This window comes from Rhinoderma darwinii (assembly GCF_050947455.1).
Source record: "Rhinoderma darwinii isolate aRhiDar2 chromosome 5 unlocalized genomic scaffold, aRhiDar2.hap1 SUPER_5_unloc_8, whole genome shotgun sequence".
NCBI classification, from domain to species: Eukaryota; Metazoa; Chordata; class Amphibia; order Anura; family Rhinodermatidae; genus Rhinoderma; species Rhinoderma darwinii.
In genome coordinates, this window is record NW_027461821.1 from 694,016 (window position 1) to 709,028 (window position 15,013).

Genomic DNA, 15,013 nt, shown 5'->3' on the forward strand with positions numbered 1-15,013 from the left:
GGCCGGCTGTTGCAGTGTTGCCCTCTCAGGCAACACTGAGTGACTGACTGAGCCTCACCGTCTTATATAAAGTTCAGACGGAACTTTGCACGTGTCATAGTGGAGCCCTCAGGATTCCAGAGCCAGCTTTCTGACATCATAATGGGGCCTCAGAGATAAAAGCCTGGGCCCAGGCAGTGTTGGTCAGCGCTGCTCAGCAGGCAGCACTGGACTGGACTGGATTACAGCTGATACAAGGTGTGAAGGAACAAGGGGTGGCTGTGGGCATGCACTTGCTGCCGCTGCCAGTGTTTATCTGCATGGCAGCAGGGCATTTGGGCGTTGCCAGGAAGGCGTTTTTATGTAGATTCCTCCTCTTTCAGCACTGCATTGTGGTGCAAGCAAAAGAAGCAAATCCTGTCTGGCTTCCTCTCCGGCCTTTATTCACCTCCCGTGTAGCTGTGAGTGTGTGAGCCTGCAGGGCCCCATGGAATTGCCTAGAAGTAGGCTGAATCGCTGCAAGGGCTGAACAGCAGTATCGGGCAGGCTCGGGCAACGCGCGGCCCGTTCGGGTTATCGCTTCTCGGCCTTTTGGCTAAGATCAAGTGTAGTATCTGTTCTTATCAGTTTAATATCTGATACGTCCCCTATCTGGGGACCATATATTAAATGGATTTTTAGAACAGGGAGATGGAAATAGAGCTTGCTCTGTCCACTCCACGCATTGACCTGGTATTGCAGTATTTCCAGGACCGGTGCACCCTTTCCTTATGTGTTGACTAAAAGCAGATTCCAAAAGTGTTTTTTGTCTTTGCTATTGTTTCTGTCTTTCTGAAGGGATCTCCCCTTTTAATCCCATTATTTCAACACCTGTTGGACAATGCATGAGTGATAATGAGCTCATTGATTAAATGCAATTAATGAATAGATTGCCACCTCTTGTTGTGTGTCGTCTGTGTTTCTGTGTTTCCGGCATTTCACATTGGAACACCTCATTCACCTTCCTTGTCTTCTCTCCGCCCTCCCTTTTAGGTAAGTTAAAGAGCTGCACCTGAGCCAGCCACTGATTGATTGATTGATTGATTGATTGATTGATTGATTGATTGATTGATTGATGCAGCACAACAGTCAAATAGTGGAGTGGAGTAGGGGAACAGCAAACAGCCAATAAAGCAGCCCGCCCGCTCGCCTGCCCGCCACAATGGACCTACCTGTGTACACTAGATGGATGTGATGGAATGTACTGTCGTCCCTACATTTCAAGAATAAGTAAGAATTGCAGTTGCAACAAAGCCTTGCTTGCCTACAAAGAGAGCAGCAATTTGGATTTGTTACTATGTTACCTAGAAGAATAACAAACTGTGCAAGGATGGAGGTTGTAGGAGCAAGGAGAAGTTGTCTGTAAAGTTGGTGGATGCCTATTTTCCATTTTGCAGTCCCTTGTCTCCCTCTTGTGGCCTCCTGGAGGCAACTAGCTGTGCAAAAAAAAGACAGCCTGGCGGCCGGCTGTTGCAGTGTTGCCCTCTCAGGCAACACTGAGTGACTGACTGAGCCTCACCGTCTTATATAAAGTTCAGACGGAACTTTGCACGTGTCATAGTGGAGCCCTCAGGATTCCAGAGCCAGCTTTCTGACATCATAATGGGGCCTCAGAGATAAAAGCCTGGGCCCAGGCAGTGTTGGTCAGTGCTGCTCAGCAGGCAGCACTGGACTGGACTGGATTACAGCTGATACAAGGTGTGAAGGAACAAGGGGTGGCTGTGGGCATGCACTTGCTGCCGCTGCCAGTGTTTATCTGCATGGCAGCAGGGCATTTGGGCGTTGCCAGGAAGGCGTTTTTATGTAGATTCCTCCTCTTTCAGCACTGCATTGTGGTGCAAGCAAAAGAAGCAAATCCTGTCTGGCTTCCTCTCCGGCCTTTATTCACCTCCCGTGTAGCTGTGAGTGTGTGAGCCTGCAGGGCCCCATGGAATTGCCTAGAAGTAGGCTGAATCGCTGCAAGGGCTGAACAGCAGTATCGGGCAGGCTCGGGCAACGCGCGGCCCGTTCGGGTTATCGCTTCTCGGCCTTTTGGCTAAGATCAAGTGTAGTATCTGTTCTTATCAGTTTAATATCTGATACGTCCCCTATCTGGGGACCATATATTAAATGGATTTTTAGAACAGGGAGATGGAAATAGAGCTTGCTCTGTCCACTCCACGCATTGACCTGGTATTGCAGTATTTCCAGGACCGGTGCACCCTTTCCTTATGTGTTGACTAAAAGCAGATTCCAAAAGTGTTTTTTGTCTTTGCTATTGTTTCTGTCTTTCTGAAGGGATCTCCCCTTTTAATCCCATTATTTCAACACCTGTTGGACAATGCATGAGTGATAATGAGCTCATTGATTAAATGCAATTAATGAATAGATTGCCACCTCTTGTTGTGTGTCGTCTGTGTTTCTGTGTTTCCGGCATTTCACATTGGAACACCTCATTCACCTTCCTTGTCTTCTCTCCGCCCTCCCTTTTAGGTAAGTTAAAGAGCTGCACCTGAGCCAGCCACTGATTGATTGATTGATTGATTGATTGATTGATTGATTGATTGATTGATGCAGCACAACAGTCAAATAGTGGAGTGGAGTAGGGGAACAGCAAACAGCCAATAAAGCAGCCCGCCCGCTCGCCTGCCCGCCACAATGGACCTACCTGTGTACACTAGATGGATGTGATGGAATGTACTGTCGTCCCTACATTTCAAGAAGAAGTAAGAATTGCAGTTGCAACAAAGCCTTGCTTGCCTACAAAGAGAGCAGCAATTTGGATTTGTTACTATGTTACCTAGAAGAATAACAAACTGTGCAAGGATGGAGGTTGTAGGAGCAAGGAGAAGTTGTCTGTAAAGTTGGTGGATGCCTATTTTCCATTTTGCAGTCCCTTGTCTCCCTCTTGTGGCCTCCTGGAGGCAACTAGCTGTGCAAAAAAAAGACAGCCTGGCGGCCGGCTGTTGCAGTGTTGCCCTCTCAGGCAACACTGAGTGACTGACTGAGCCTCACCGTCTTATATAAAGTTCAGACGGAACTTTGCACGTGTCATAGTGGAGCCCTCAGGATTCCAGAGCCAGCTTTCTGACATCATAATGGGGCCTCAGAGATAAAAGCCTGGGCCCAGGCAGTGTTGGTCAGTGCTGCTCAGCAGGCAGCACTGGACTGGACTGGATTACAGCTGATACAAGGTGTGAAGGAACAAGGGGTGGCTGTGGGCATGCACTTGCTGCCGCTGCCAGTGTTTATCTGCATGGCAGCAGGGCATTTGGGCGTTGCCAGGAAGGCGTTTTTATGTAGATTCCTCCTCTTTCAGCACTGCATTGTGGTGCAAGCAAAAGAAGCAAATCCTGTCTGGCTTCCTCTCCGGCCTTTATTCACCTCCCGTGTAGCTGTGAGTGTGTGAGCCTGCAGGGCCCCATGGAATTGCCTAGAAGTAGGCTGAATCGCTGCAAGGGCTGAACAGCAGTATCGGGCAGGCTCGGGCAACGCGCGGCCCGTTCGGGTTATCGCTTCTCGGCCTTTTGGCTAAGATCAAGTGTAGTATCTGTTCTTATCAGTTTAATATCTGATACGTCCCCTATCTGGGGACCATATATTAAATGGATTTTTAGAACAGGGAGATGGAAATAGAGCTTGCTCTGTCCACTCCACGCATTGACCTGGTATTGCAGTATTTCCAGGACCGGTGCACCCTTTCCTTATGTGTTGACTAAAAGCAGATTCCAAAAGTGTTTTTTGTCTTTGCTATTGTTTCTGTCTTTCTGAAGGGATCTCCCCTTTTAATCCCATTATTTCAACACCTGTTGGACAATGCATGAGTGATAATGAGCTCATTGATTAAATGCAATTAATGAATAGATTGCCACCTCTTGTTGTGTGTCGTCTGTGTTTCTGTGTTTCCGGCATTTCACATTGGAACACCTCATTCACCTTCCTTGTCTTCTCTCCGCCCTCCCTTTTAGGTAAGTTAAAGAGCTGCACCTGAGCCAGCCACTGATTGATTGATTGATTGATTGATTGATTGATTGATTGATTGATTGATTGATGCAGCACAACAGTCAAATAGTGGAGTGGAGTAGGGGAACAGCAAACAGCCAATAAAGCAGCCCGCCCGCTCGCCTGCCCGCCACAATGGACCTACCTGTGTACACTAGATGGATGTGATGGAATGTACTGTCGTCCCTACATTTCAAGAAGAAGTAAGAATTGCAGTTGCAACAAAGCCTTGCTTGCCTACAAAGAGAGCAGCAATTTGGATTTGTTACTATGTTACCTAGAAGAATAACAAACTGTGCAAGGATGGAGGTTGTAGGAGCAAGGAGAAGTTGTCTGTAAAGTTGGTGGATACCTATTTTCCATTTTGCAATCCCTTGTCTCCCTCTTGTGGCCTCCTGGAGGCAACTAGCTGTGCAAAAAAAAGACAGCCTGGCGGCCGGCTGTTGCAGTGTTGCCCTCTCAGGCAACACTGAGTGACTGACTGAGCCTCACCATCTTATATAAAGTTCAGACGGAACTTTGCACGTGTCATAGTGGAGCCCTCAGGATTCCAGAGCCAGCTTTCTGACATCATAATGGGGCCTCAGAGATAAAAGCCTGGGCCCAGGCAGTGTTGGTCAGTGCTGCTCAGCAGGCAGCACTGGACTGGACTGGATTACAGCTGATACAAGGTGTGAAGGAACAAGGGGTGGCTGTGGGCATGCACTTGCTGCCGCTGCCAGTGTTTATCTGCATGGCAGCAGGGCATTTGGGCGTTGCCAGGAAGGCGTTTTTATGTAGATTCCTCCTCTTTCAGCACTGCATTGTGGTGCAAGCAAAAGAAGCAAATCCTGTCTGGCTTCCTCTCCGGCCTTTATTCACCTCCCGTGTAGCTGTGAGTGTGTGAGCCTGCAGGGCCCCATGGAATTGCCTAGAAGTAGGCTGAATCGCTGCAAGGGCTGAACAGCAGTATCGGGCAGGCTCGGGCAACGCGCGGCCCGTTCGGGTTATCGCTTCTCGGCCTTTTGGCTAAGATCAAGTGTAGTATCTGTTCTTATCAGTTTAATATCTGATACGTCCCCTATCTGGGGACCATATATTAAATGGATTTTTAGAACAGGGAGATGGAAATAGAGCTTGCTCTGTCCACTCCACGCATTGACCTGGTATTGCAGTATTTCCAGGACCGGTGCACCCTTTCCTTATGTGTTGACTAAAAGCAGATTCCAAAAGTGTTTTTTGTCTTTGCTATTGTTTCTGTCTTTCTGAAGGGATCTCCCCTTTTAATCCCATTATTTCAACACCTGTTGGACAATGCATGAGTGATAATGAGCTCATTGATTAAATGCAATTAATGAATAGATTGCCACCTCTTGTTGTGTGTCGTCTGTGTTTCTGTGTTTCCGGCATTTCACATTGGAACACCTCATTCACCTTCCTTGTCTTCTCTCCGCCCTCCCTTTTAGGTAAGTTAAAGAGCTGCACCTGAGCCAGCCACTGATTGATTGATTGATTGATTGATTGATTGATTGATTGATTGATTGATTGATTGATTGATTGATGCAGCACAACAGTCAAATAGTGGAGTGGAGTAGGGGAACAGCAAACAGCCAATAAAGCAGCCCGCCCGCTCGCCTGCCCGCCACAATGGACCTACCTGTGTACACTAGATGGATGTGATGGAATGTACTGTCGTCCCTACATTTCAAGAAGAAGTAAGAATTGCAGTTGCAACAAAGCCTTGCTTGCCTACAAAGAGAGCAGCAATTTGGATTTGTTACTATGTTACCTAGAAGAATAACAAACTGTGCAAGGATGGAGGTTGTAGGAGCAAGGAGAAGTTGTCTGTAAAGTTGGTGGATGCCTATTTTCCATTTTGCAGTCCCTTGTCTCCCTCTTGTGGCCTCCTGGAGGCAACTAGCTGTGCAAAAAAAAGACAGCCTGGCGGCCGGCTGTTGCAGTGTTGCCCTCTCAGGCAACACTGAGTGACTGACTGAGCCTCACCGTCTTATATAAAGTTCAGATGGAACTTTGCACGTGTCATAGTGGAGCCCTCAGGATTCCAGAGCCAGCTTTCTGACATCATAATGGGGCCTCAGAGATAAAAGCCTGGGCCCAGGCAGTGTTGGTCAGTGCTGCTCAGCAGGCAGCACTGGACTGGACTGGATTACAGCTGATACAAGGTGTGAAGGAACAAGGGGTGGCTGTGGGCATGCACTTGCTGCCGCTGCCAGTGTTTATCTGCATGGCAGCAGGGCATTTGGGCGTTGCCAGGAAGGCGTTTTTATGTAGATTCCTCCTCTTTCAGCACTGCATTGTGGTGCAAGCAAAAGAAGCAAATCCTGTCTGGCTTCCTCTCCGGCCTTTATTCACCTCCCGTGTAGCTGTGAGTGTGTGAGCCTGCAGGGCCCCATGGAATTGCCTAGAAGTAGGCTGAATCGCTGCAAGGGCTGAACAGCAGTATCGGGCAGGCTCGGGCAACGCGCGGCCCGTTCGGGTTATCGCTTCTCGGCCTTTTGGCTAAGATCAAGTGTAGTATCTGTTCTTATCAGTTTAATATCTGATACGTCCCCTATCTGGGGACCATATATTAAATGGATTTTTAGAACAGGGAGATGGAAATAGAGCTTGCTCTGTCCACTCCACGCATTGACCTGGTATTGCAGTATTTCCAGGACCGGTGCACCCTTTCCTTATGTGTTGACTAAAAGCAGATTCCAAAAGTGTTTTTTGTCTTTGCTATTGTTTCTGTCTTTCTGAAGGGATCTCCCCTTTTAATCCCATTATTTCAACACCTGTTGGACAATGCATGAGTGATAATGAGCTCATTGATTAAATGCAATTAATGAATAGATTGCCACCTCTTGTTGTGTGTCGTCTGTGTTTCTGTGTTTCCGGCATTTCACATTGGAACACCTCATTCACCTTCCTTGTCTTCTCTCCGCCCTCCCTTTTAGGTAAGTTAAAGAGCTGCACCTGAGCCAGCCACTGATTGATTGATTGATTGATTGATTGATGCAGCACAACAGTCAAATAGTGGAGTGGAGTAGGGGAACAGCAAACAGCCAATAAAGCAGCCCGCCCGCTCGCCTGCCCGCCACAATGGACCAACCTGTGTACACTAGATGGATGTGATGGAATGTACTGTCGTCCCTACATTTCAAGAAGAAGTAAGAATTGCAGTTGCAACAAAGCCTTGCTTGCCTACAAAGAGAGCAGCAATTTGGATTTGTTACTATGTTACCTAGAAGAATAACAAACTGTGCAAGGATGGAGGTTGTAGGAGCAAGGAGAAGTTGTCTGTAAAGTTGGTGGATGCCTATTTTCCATTTTGCAGTCCCTTGTCTCCCTCTTGTGGCCTCCTGGAGGCAACTAGCTGTGCAAAAAAAAGACAGCCTGGCGGCCGGCTGTTGCAGTGTTGCCCTCTCAGGCAACACTGAGTGACTGACTGAGCCTCACCGTCTTATATAAAGTTCAGACGGAACTTTGCACGTGTCATAGTGGAGCCCTCAGGATTCCAGAGCCAGCTTTCTGACATCATAATGGGGCCTCAGAGATAAAAGCCTGGGCCCAGGCAGTGTTGGTCAGTGCTGCTCAGCAGGCAGCACTGGACTGGACTGGATTACAGCTGATACAAGGTGTGAAGGAACAAGGGGTGGCTGTGGGCATGCACTTGCTGCCGCTGCCAGTGTTTATCTGCATGGCAGCAGGGCATTTGGGCGTTGCCAGGAAGGCGTTTTTATGTAGATTCCTCCTCTTTCAGCACTGCATTGTGGTGCAAGCAAAAGAAGCAAATCCTGTCTGGCTTCCTCTCCGGCCTTTATTCACCTCCCGTGTAGCTGTGAGTGTGTGAGCCTGCAGGGCCCCATGGAATTGCCTAGAAGTAGGCTGAATCGCTGCAAGGGCTGAACAGCAGTATCGGGCAGGCTCGGGCAACGCGCGGCCCGTTCGGGTTATCGCTTCTCGGCCTTTTGGCTAAGATCAAGTGTAGTATCTGTTCTTATCAGTTTAATATCTGATACGTCCCCTATCTGGGGACCATATATTAAATGGATTTTTAGAACAGGGAGATGGAAATAGAGCTTGCTCTGTCCACTCCACGCATTGACCTGGTATTGCAGTATTTCCAGGACCGGTGCACCCTTTCCTTATGTGTTGACTAAAAGCAGATTCCAAAAGTGTTTTTTGTCTTTGCTATTGTTTCTGTCTTTCTGAAGGGATCTCCCCTTTTAATCCCATTATTTCAACACCTGTTGGACAATGCATGAGTGATAATGAGCTCATTGATTAAATGCAATTAATGAATAGATTGCCACCTCTTGTTGTGTGTCGTCTGTGTTTCTGTGTTTCCGGCATTTCACATTGGAACACCTCATTCACCTTCCTTGTCTTCTCTCCGCCCTCCCTTTTAGGTAAGTTAAAGAGCTGCACCTGAGCCAGCCACTGATTGATTGATTGATTGATTGATTGATTGATTGATTGATTGATGCAGCACAACAGTCAAATAGTGGAGTGGAGTAGGGGAACAGCAAACAGCCAATAAAGCAGCCCGCCCGCTCGCCTGCCCGCCACAATGGACCTACCTGTGTACACTAGATGGATGTGATGGAATGTACTGTCGTCCCTACATTTCAAGAAGAAGTAAGAATTGCAGTTGCAACAAAGCCTTGCTTGCCTACAAAGAGAGCAGCAATTTGGATTTGTTACTATGTTACCTAGAAGAATAACAAACTGTGCAAGGATGGAGGTTGTAGGAGCAAGGAGAAGTTGTCTGTAAAGTTGGTGGATGCCTATTTTCCATTTTGCAGTCCCTTGTCTCCCTCTTGTGGCCTCCTGGAGGCAACTAGCTGTGCAAAAAAAAGACAGCCTGGCGGCCGGCTGTTGCAGTGTTGCCCTCTCAGGCAACACTGAGTGACTGACTGAGCCTCACCGTCTTATATAAAGTTCAGACGGAACTTTGCACGTGTCATAGTGGAGCCCTCAGGATTCCAGAGCCAGCTTTCTGACATCATAATGGGGCCTCAGAGATAAAAGCCTGGGCCCAGGCAGTGTTGGTCAGTGCTGCTCAGCAGGCAGCACTGGACTGGACTGGATTACAGCTGATACAAGGTGTGAAGGAACAAGGGGTGGCTGTGGGCATGCACTTGCTGCCGCTGCCAGTGTTTATCTGCATGGCAGCAGGGCATTTGGGCGTTGCCAGGAAGGCGTTTTTATGTAGATTCCTCCTCTTTCAGCACTGCATTGTGGTGCAAGCAAAAGAAGCAAATCCTGTCTGGCTTCCTCTCCGGCCTTTATTCACCTCCCGTGTAGCTGTGAGTGTGTGAGCCTGCAGGGCCCCATGGAATTGCCTAGAAGTAGGCTGAATCGCTGCAAGGGCTGAACAGCAATATCGGGCAGGCTCGGGCAACGCGCGGCCCGTTCGGGTTATCGCTTCTCGGCCTTTTGGCTAAGATCAAGTGTAGTATCTGTTCTTATCAGTTTAATATCTGATACGTCCCCTATCTGGGGACCATATATTAAATGGATTTTTAGAACAGGGAGATGGAAATAGAGCTTGCTCTGTCCACTCCACGCATTGACCTGGTATTGCAGTATTTCCAGGACCGGTGCACCCTTTCCTTATGTGTTGACTAAAAGCAGATTCCAAAAGTGTTTTTTGTCTTTGCTATTGTTTCTGTCTTTCTGAAGGGATCTCCCCTTTTAATCCCATTATTTCAACACCTGTTGGACAATGCATGAGTGATAATGAGCTCATTGATTAAATGCAATTAATGAATAGATTGCCACCTCTTGTTGTGTGTCGTCTGTGTTTCTGTGTTTCCGGCATTTCACATTGGAACACCTCATTCACCTTCCTTGTCTTCTCTCCGCCCTCCCTTTTAGGTAAGTTAAAGAGCTGCACCTGAGCCAGCCACTGATTGATTGATTGATTGATTGATTGATTGATTGATTGATTGATTGATTGATTGATTGATGCAGCACAACAGTCAAATAGTGGAGTGGAGTAGGGGAACAGCAAACAGCCAATAAAGCAGCCCGCCCGCTCGCCTGCCCGCCACAATGGACCTACCTGTGTACACTAGATGGATGTGATGGAATGTACTGTCGTCCCTACATTTCAAGAAGAAGTAAGAATTGCAGTTGCAACAAAGCCTTGCTTGCCTACAAAGAGAGCAGCAATTTGGATTTGTTACTATGTTACCTAGAAGAATAACAAACTGTGCAAGGATGGAGGTTGTAGGAGCAAGGAGAAGTTGTCTGTAAAGTTGGTGGATGCCTATTTTCCATTTTGCAGTCCCTTGTCTCCCTCTTGTGGCCTCCTGGAGGCAACTAGCTGTGCAAAAAAAAGACAGCCTGGCGGCCGGCTGTTGCAGTGTTGCCCTCTCAGGCAACACTGAGTGACTGACTGAGCCTCACCGTCTTATATAAAGTTCAGACGGAACTTTGCACGTGTCATAGTGGAGCCCTCAGGATTCCAGAGCCAGCTTTCTGACATCATAATGGGGCCTCAGAGATAAAAGCCTGGGCCCAGGCAGTGTTGGTCAGTGCTGCTCAGCAGGCAGCACTGGACTGGACTGGATTACAGCTGATACAAGGTGTGAAGGAACAAGGGGTGGCTGTGGGCATGCACTTGCTGCCGCTGCCAGTGTTTATCTGCATGGCAGCAGGACATTTGGGCGTTGCCAGGAAGGCGTTTTTATGTAGATTCCTCCTCTTTCAGCACTGCATTGTGGTGCAAGCAAAAGAAGCAAATCCTGTCTGGCTTCCTCTCCGGCCTTTATTCACCTCCCGTGTAGCTGTGAGTGTGTGAGCCTGCAGGGCCCCATGGAATTGCCTAGAAGTAGGCTGAATCGCTGCAAGGGCTGAACAGCAGTATCGGGCAGGCTCGGGCAACGCGCGGCCCGTTCGGGTTATCGCTTCTCGGCCTTTTGGCTAAGATCAAGTGTAGTATCTGTTCTTATCAGTTTAATATCTGATACGTCCCCTATCTGGGGACCATATATTAAATGGATTTTTAGAACAGGGAGATGGAAATAGAGCTTGCTCTGTCCACTCCACGCATTGACCTGGTATTGCAGTATTTCCAGGACCGGTGCACCCTTTCCTTATGTGTTGACTAAAAGCAGATTCCAAAAGTGTTTTTTGTCTTTGCTATTGTTTCTGTCTTTCTGAAGGGATCTCCCCTTTTAATCCCATTATTTCAACACCTGTTGGACAATGCATGAGTGATAATGAGCTCATTGATTAAATGCAATTAATGAATAGATTGCCACCTCTTGTTGTGTGTCGTCTGTGTTTCTGTGTTTCCGGCATTTCACATTGGAACACCTCATTCACCTTCCTTGTCTTCTCTCCGCCCTCCCTTTTAGGTAAGTTAAAGAGCTGCACCTGAGCCAGCCACTGATTGATTGATTGATTGATTGATTGATTGATTGATTGATTGATTGATTGATGCAGCACAACAGTCAAATAGTGGAGTGGAGTAGGGGAACAGCAAACAGCCAATAAAGCAGCCCGCCCGCTCGCCTGCCCGCCACAATGGACCTACCTGTGTACACTAGATGGATGTGATGGAATGTACTGTCGTCCCTACATTTCAAGAAGAAGTAAGAATTGCAGTTGCAACAAAGCCTTGCTTGCCTACAAAGAGAGCAGCAATTTGGATTTGTTACTATGTTACCTAGAAGAATAACAAACTGTGCAAGGATGGAGGTTGTAGGAGCAAGGAGAAGTTGTCTGTAAAGTTGGTGGATGCCTATTTTCCATTTTGCAGTCCCTTGTCTCCCTCTTGTGGCCTCCTGGAGGCAACTAGCTGTGCAAAAAAAAGACAGCCTGGCGGCCGGCTGTTGCAGTGTTGCCCTCTCAGGCAACACTGAGTGACTGACTGAGCCTCACCGTCTTATATAAAGTTCAGACGGAACTTTGCACGTGTCATAGTGGAGCCCTCAGGATTCCAGAGCCAGCTTTCTGACATCATAATGGGGCCTCAGAGATAAAAGCCTGGGCCCAGGCAGTGTTGGTCAGTGCTGCTCAGCAGGCAGCACTGGACTGGACTGGATTACAGCTGATACAAGGTGTGAAGGAACAAGGGGTGGCTGTGGGCATGCACTTGCTGCCGCTGCCAGTGTTTATCTGCATGGCAGCAGGGCATTTGGGCGTTGCCAGGAAGGCGTTTTTATGTAGATTCCTCCTCTTTCAGCACTGCATTGTGGTGCAAGCAAAAGAAGCAAATCCTGTCTGGCTTCCTCTCCGGCCTTTATTCACCTCCCGTGTAGCTGTGAGTGTGTGAGCCTGCAGGGCCCCATGGAATTGCGTAGAAGTAGGCTGAATCGCTGCAAGGGCTGAACAGCAGTATCGGGCAGGCTCGGGCAACGCGCGGCCCGTTCGGGTTATCGCTTCTCGGCCTTTTGGCTAAGATCAAGTGTAGTATCTGTTCTTATCAGTTTAATATCTGATACGTCCCCTATCTGGGGACCATATATTAAATGGATTTTTAGAACAGGGAGATGGAAATAGAGCTTGCTCTGTCCACTCCACGCATTGACCTGGTATTGCAGTATTTCCAGGACCGGTGCACCCTTTCCTTATGTGTTGACTAAAAGCAGATTCCAAAAGTGTTTTTTGTCTTTGCTATTGTTTCTGTCTTTCTGAAGGGATCTCCCCTTTTAATCCCATTATTTCAACACCTGTTGGACAATGCATGAGTGATAATGAGCTCATTGATTAAATGCAATTAATGAATAGATTGCCACCTCTTGTTGTGTGTCGTCTGTGTTTCTGTGTTTCCGGCATTTCACATTGGAACACCTCATTCACCTTCCTTGTCTTCTCTCCGCCCTCCCTTTTAGGTAAGTTAAAGAGCTGCACCTGAGCCAGCCACTGATTGATTGATTGATTGATTGATTGATTGATTGATTGATTGATGCAGCACAACAGTCAAATAGTGGAGTGGAGTAGGGGAACAGCAAACAGCCAATAAAGCAGCCCGCCCGCTCGCCTGCCCGCCACAATGGACCTACCTGTGTACACTAGATGGATGTGATGGAATGTACTGTCGTCCCTACATTTCAAGAAGAAGTAAGAATTGCAGTTGCAACAAAGCCTTGCTTGCCTACAAAGAGAGCAGCAATTTGGATTTGTTACTATGTTACCTAGAAGAATAACAAACTGTGCAAGGATGGAGGTTGTAGGAGCAAGGAGAAGTTGTCTGTAAAGTTGGTGGATGCCTATTTTCCATTTTGCAGTCCCTTGTCTCCCTCTTGTGGCCTCCTGGAGGCAACTAGCTGTGCAAAAAAAAGACAGCCTGGCGGCCGGCTGTTGCAGTGTTGCCCTCTCAGGCAACACTGAGTGACTGACTGAGCCTCACCGTCTTATATAAAGTTCAGACGGAACTTTGCACGTGTCATAGTGGAGCCCTCAGGATTCCAGAGCCAGCTTTCTGACATCATAATGGGGCCTCAGAGATAAAAGCCTGGGCCCAGGCAGTGTTGGTCAGTGCTGCTCAGCAGGCAGCACTGGACTGGACTGGATTACAGCTGATACAAGGTGTGAAGGAACAAGGGGTGGCTGTGGGCATGCACTTGCTGCCGCTGCCAGTGTTTATCTGCATGGCAGCAGGGCATTTGGGCGTTGCCAGGAAGGCGTTTTTATGTAGATTCCTCCTCTTTCAGCACTGCATTGTGGTGCAAGCAAAAGAAGCAAATCCTGTCTGGCTTCCTCTCCGGCCTTTATTCACCTCCCGTGTAGCTGTGAGTGTGTGAGCCTGCAGGGCCCCATGGAATTGCCTAGAAGTAGGCTGAATCGCTGCAAGGGCTGAACAGCAGTATCGGGCAGGCTCGGGCAACGCGCGGCCCGTTCGGGTTATCGCTTCTCGGCCTTTTGGCTAAGATCAAGTGTAGTATCTGTTCTTATCAGTTTAATATCTGATACGTCCCCTATCTGGGGACCATATATTAAATGGATTTTTAGAACAGGGAGATGGAAATAGAGCTTGCTCTGTCCACTCCACGCATTGACCTGGTATTGCAGTATTTCCAGGACCGGTGCACCCTTTCCTTATGTGTTGACTAAAAGCAGATTCTAAAAGTGTTTTTTGTCTTTGCTATTGTTTCTGTCTTTCTGAAGGGATCTCCCCTTTTAATCCCATTATTTCAACACCTGTTGGACAATGCATGAGTGATAATGAGCTCATTGATTAAATGCAATTAATGAATAGATTGCCACCTCTTGTTGTGTGTCGTCTGTGTTTCTGTGTTTCCGGCATTTCACATTGGAACACCTCATTCACCTTCCTTGTCTTCTCTCCGCCCTCCCTTTTAGGTAAGTTAAAGAGCTGCACCTGAGCCAGCCACTGATTGATTGATTGATTGATTGATTGATTGATTGATTGATTGATTGATTGATTGATTGATGCAGCACAACAGTCAAATAGTGGAGTGGAGTAGGGGAACAGCAAACAGCCAATAAAGCAGCCCGCCCGCTCGCCTGCCCGCCACAATGGACCTACCTGTGTACACTAGATGGATGTGATGGAATGTACTGTCGTCCCTACATTTCAAGAAGAAGTAAGAATTGCAGTTGCAACAAAGCCTTGCTTGCCTACAAAGAGAGCAGCAATTTGGATTTGTTACTATGTTACCTAGAAGAATAACAAACTGTGCAAGGATGGAGGTTGTAGGAGCAAGGAGAAGTTGTCTGTAAAGTTGGTGGATGCCTATTTTCCATTTTGCAGTCCCTTGTCTCCCTCTTGTGGCCTCCTGGAGGCAACTAGCTGTGCAAAAAAAAGACAGCCTGGCGGCCGGCTGTTGCAGTGTTGCCCTCTCAGGCAACACTGAGTGACTGACTGAGCCTCACCGTCTTATATAAAGTTCAGACGGAACTTTGCACGTGTCATAGTGGAGCCCTCAGGATTCCAGAGCCAGCTTTCTGACATCATAATGGGGCCTCAGAGATAAAAGCCTGGGCCCAGGCAGTGTTGGTCAGTGCTGCTCAGCAGGCAGCACTGGACTGGACTGGATTACAGCTGATACAAGGT

The 15,013-nt window shown here is 47.9% G+C and overlaps 10 non-coding genes across 10 annotated transcripts; all 10 read left to right on the forward strand.

Annotated features, from left to right (window-relative positions):
* The first annotated feature begins 554 nt into the window (after window positions 1-554).
* LOC142697610 (U2 spliceosomal RNA) lies at window positions 555-745 on the forward strand. The gene has a single exon (XR_012865388.1). It is a non-coding gene; the product is annotated as a U2 spliceosomal RNA (small nuclear RNA).
* Window positions 746-2,033: 1,288 nt separating this feature from the next.
* LOC142697611 (U2 spliceosomal RNA) lies at window positions 2,034-2,224 on the forward strand. Its single transcript, XR_012865389.1, has one exon. It is a non-coding gene; the product is annotated as a U2 spliceosomal RNA (small nuclear RNA).
* A 1,284-nt stretch (window positions 2,225-3,508) lies between these two features.
* Window positions 3,509-3,699, forward strand: LOC142697613 (U2 spliceosomal RNA). Its single transcript, XR_012865391.1, has one exon. It is a non-coding gene; the product is annotated as a U2 spliceosomal RNA (small nuclear RNA).
* A 1,288-nt stretch (window positions 3,700-4,987) lies between these two features.
* Window positions 4,988-5,178, forward strand: LOC142697614 (U2 spliceosomal RNA). The gene has a single exon (XR_012865392.1). It is a non-coding gene; the product is annotated as a U2 spliceosomal RNA (small nuclear RNA).
* A 1,300-nt stretch (window positions 5,179-6,478) lies between these two features.
* On the forward strand, window positions 6,479-6,669 carry LOC142697615 (U2 spliceosomal RNA). The gene has a single exon (XR_012865393.1). It is a non-coding gene; the product is annotated as a U2 spliceosomal RNA (small nuclear RNA).
* A 1,264-nt stretch (window positions 6,670-7,933) lies between these two features.
* LOC142697617 (U2 spliceosomal RNA) lies at window positions 7,934-8,124 on the forward strand. The gene has a single exon (XR_012865394.1). It is a non-coding gene; the product is annotated as a U2 spliceosomal RNA (small nuclear RNA).
* Window positions 8,125-9,404: 1,280 nt separating this feature from the next.
* LOC142697618 (U2 spliceosomal RNA) lies at window positions 9,405-9,595 on the forward strand. Its single transcript, XR_012865395.1, has one exon. It is a non-coding gene; the product is annotated as a U2 spliceosomal RNA (small nuclear RNA).
* A 1,296-nt stretch (window positions 9,596-10,891) lies between these two features.
* LOC142697619 (U2 spliceosomal RNA) lies at window positions 10,892-11,082 on the forward strand. The gene has a single exon (XR_012865396.1). It is a non-coding gene; the product is annotated as a U2 spliceosomal RNA (small nuclear RNA).
* A 1,288-nt stretch (window positions 11,083-12,370) lies between these two features.
* Window positions 12,371-12,561, forward strand: LOC142697620 (U2 spliceosomal RNA). Its single transcript, XR_012865397.1, has one exon. It is a non-coding gene; the product is annotated as a U2 spliceosomal RNA (small nuclear RNA).
* Window positions 12,562-13,841: 1,280 nt separating this feature from the next.
* On the forward strand, window positions 13,842-14,032 carry LOC142697621 (U2 spliceosomal RNA). The gene has a single exon (XR_012865398.1). It is a non-coding gene; the product is annotated as a U2 spliceosomal RNA (small nuclear RNA).
* Window positions 14,033-15,013: the final 981 nt, after the last annotated feature.